We start from the raw sequence: 3,949 nt of genomic DNA, 5'->3' as shown, positions 1-3,949 counted from the left end.
TTAGAAATAGTTAGTGTACGGTATTAGTTGTAGTAATTGAGATCATGTGTTGCTTTCTTGCACTAAGGATAAGTCGCATTGTCATGGTCGATTACTTGTTGTATACGGGATAGTACTCAGAATATAATTGTATTGCATGGGAAAGTCTTCAGTACCTGTGGCCTCTATGGTGTAACTCGTGTGTATTTGTTGAACAACTATTGTGAGTATATTGTGTAGAGCCTTCGGTTCTAAGTGTGGGGTCATCTTTTACTTTCACTTTAACCTTAGACGACGTTTCTTGATTCGTTCTCACATTCAAGTTGATTTTCTTTGTAGGTTGCAATGGCTCGTGACAGTGCTAGAAAAGGAAAGGAGTGGGGAAGTCCTCTACTAGTGCTCCCCCTCCTAAAATGTGCAAGCAAGGTGAGGGGTCATCTCGGCAAGCCAAAGGGAAGCAAGTTGTTGAAGGGTCAATGAGGGCATCTTTGGGACCACGACCCCAATTGGATTTGGTTTGTGAGGATGTTGTCTAGTGGTATCACAACTTTGAGCCATATGGGTGGTATGTATCTAAGATGGGGATCAATGTGACCATTTTGGAGAGGAATTTTCCCGATGTGGTTGACCGGTTGAAGAGTATGAAGATGGACAAATTCATTGAGTTCCCTGGACATGTGAATTTAAGCATGGTAAAGGAGTTGTACGCAAAATTGGAATGAGCACTGGTTCATATCCTAGGTCCGAGGGAAGGAAATGCCATTGGATAGAGAGTCATTGTGCAAATTCTTATGAGTTGATTGGGCAAACGCGAGGAGGCTGTAAAAGTTTGTGAGATGCCCTATCTACACAGCTATTGATCACACTCTCTGTGGCTTAGATTTTAATGCTAAGTTGACGAGGACAAAAATGATACCCACAATGAGCTGCTCCGGATTGACTTCACCAGAACTGCCAAGGTGTGGCAGCACTTCGTACAAGCTAGACTAATGTCAGTGGAGAACAACACTGGGTGCACTCAAGCTAGGGTGTGCTTGATCTTCTTTTCGATGAATGGGAGACCAGTCAATGTGGGTGATATTATGTTGGGTGAGATGGCCCGCACTTGATTTGGGAAGAAGATAAAGAGGTATTTTTATGGTAACATGCTAAAACAATACATGATATCTCATGGCGTGCCTGAGTACCCTGGTTATGATGATATGGTGGAGGCTCCGAAGGGTCTACTGCCAAGCTGAGCTCGACTGCTAGGAATGAGCGGGAAGAAAATTTCAACATATACATTTATGGTTCGCTGAACTTGATGATGAGCTGGATGTGAGTGACTAATGAGGAGCAGATGCAGCTGCGTAATGATCTATCTAGTTCTTCAAAAGAAATGTTGGGGATTGCGCCTGGCAGTTCCATTCACCCATCGAAGGAGGAAAAAACCAACAAGGGATCAGATGATGAGGATGATATAGATGCTAATGTCACGGGGATAATGGCTTTGGTACCCCTTGAAGCAGATGATGATGATCCTAGAGCTTCGGCTGGTGGGCGTTCTGAGGATAAAGGTTCAGAGTATGACCCGAATGGGTCCGAGTAACAGGTATTATTTCTCTCCACCTTACTTTTATTTTGAATTCTTATATGCATCGAGGACTATGCATAACATAAGTGTGGGGTGCGGGAACTACTTTCTGAGTGTAATTGTATAAAATATTTTCTTTTTCATTAGTATTTTTAGAGCTCGTAGTTAGTAGTATTCTAGTTTAGAGTAGTAGTAGACAATTATTTAATAATAAATGAAAATATAGAAAAATCGAAAGAAAAAAAAAATCATAAAAAGCTCGGACTTCTACCGACGATGGATCTATTAGACAACTTTCTTAAGGGATTAAGGGCCGATTAAAAGCACCAAAAAGTTTTTTTTTCTTTTTAGGATAGTTAGGTAGTATCCCTTGATTTTGCTTTGGGCGTCTATTCTTTTCCATGGTGTAGCCTGAACCAGGTATTCTGGTTTTATTTTTTAGGAGTAGGATAGGAAGAAAACTGAGTTGCTCTAGATACATGTTGACATGTTTGATGCTGATCCATTAGGGTATGATATGCGCTCTGTCTTTCTATTATACTTGATTTAAATTGTGATTTCTAAGTTAAATAAATAGACTACTCTGTGACGCATGTTCTCAGTTGTTTATTTGTATGTTACCTAGTGCATTATTGCTTAAATTTCTCAACCATATGTCCTTGCTTGACTTGAGAGTTGAACAAAACCGTCTTGATTAACTCATGTGCCTTGTGTGTGTAATGATTCGTGATATTCTGTGCTATCTAGAACTTGCCATGTGTGCTAGTCAAAGCGAAATCTTTAAGTTGTGCTAGTCTATGAGATGGCGTAGGCAGTTCGTTGCTTGATCATAGATGTTCATGTCACTTACAAATAAATATTTTCTGTTGCTAGCCCCTTTGAGCCTATAGACCTTTTCCTTGGCACCCACATTACAAGACATATCCCTATTTTGTTCTTAACTTGAGCTTGCTGAACCTTTATCTCCAAAAGCACTTACCCGCTAAAAGAAGTAAGGTGAGAGATTGGGAAGTAGCTTTCGAGTGGAACCATGGAAGGGCCCACAAGGTGCACTAATATTATAGAAAGGCCACTAGCCGATGAACTTTAATATAAGGAGTGTGTGTAGAATAAAAAGAATAAAAATGCAAGGAAGGAAATACAAATAATGTTGATAGTCAAAAAGAAGAAGAAAATGCACACACACCACATAATCTTACTAATTCGCGCTAGCGGAGATGTAGAAGTGCTTAATTCAAAAAAGTCTATGTTGTGTATGGTTTGTGGTAAGTGAATTGGTTGAGAAGAATATGTGCTCGACTTGTGAGTGTAGTGTATTAAAGTGCTTAGGAGGGTTAGTCACTATTTCTAAATCTATCCTACCTATCTCATAGCCTACATTACAACCCGAAAAGACCTAATTGATCCTATACTTGGCTAGATTAGATTAGTAAAGATCTACAGTACGAGCAAACTTATGGTACGATCACGAGATGCACATTAATTTCTTTGTGAGAGGGAGCGAATTTTGTTCAATTATGTAATGTCCTTAGTTAATGTTCAATGTGATAATTGAATGTGTGGTCTATTTCTATATTCACTCTCTTGTTTGTTGGTGAGGGCATATATTCTCATGACGGATTGGTAATGTTGTTAACTTCTCTTGTTCGATGAGTGCGCGAGTTGAGGGTGCTTAGTAGTAACGAGTCAGCTCTTGAGGTATGGTGGTTATGGGTAGATTGTTTGAATTGGTTAAATTGAAATGTTTATACTTGGGCATGTCTAAAACAGGAAGGATGTGAATTTCGTATGTTCATACGTGATTGTCGGTATCGACCATAGTCAAACGTAGAGTGTATGATTGAAACATTGGAGTTGCTCCTCCATAGTTGATATGTAAGTTGTTGGGGTGTAGCTGATAGTCCAATTGCTTGAGGGCGAGCAAGGGTTTAAGTAAGGGGCATTGATATTAAGATTAAAGTATTTATATTTATATGCATGTCGCCTCGCATTTTACTCATATTTTGTGGATTTCGGATGTATAATGTAATGATTAATTCTAATTCGTGGTATTTTTATGTGTTGGAGTCACCCGGAAGCTATGTGAGACGAAAGTGCACGAGTTGAAGCAAAAGGAGAAAAAAAGAAAAAATCCTGACGGTGCAATGCCCAGGCCAGCACGTCGCGCTACCCTGGAAATTAGGTGACGGGAAGTCTCCTCTTTTGCTCGGGACAAGGTTATTTCGGCCCTACACACCCCAACCCATATAAAAGGAAGTCTAAGTCTATTTTGGAGGGGGAGATGCCACTTTGAGAGAAAAACACAAGCACAGAGCACTCGGGAGCAAGGATTCTCAGTTTTTCTTCATCTTTCTTAGTATTTTCAACTATTCAGCACTTATGAAATTGTTTATCTTT

The sequence above is a fragment of the Nicotiana tabacum genome, chromosome 21 (assembly GCF_000715075.1).
Source record: "Nicotiana tabacum cultivar K326 chromosome 21, ASM71507v2, whole genome shotgun sequence".
NCBI classification, from domain to species: Eukaryota; Viridiplantae; Streptophyta; class Magnoliopsida; order Solanales; family Solanaceae; genus Nicotiana; species Nicotiana tabacum.
Note: the sequence above shows the minus strand (reverse complement) of the source record.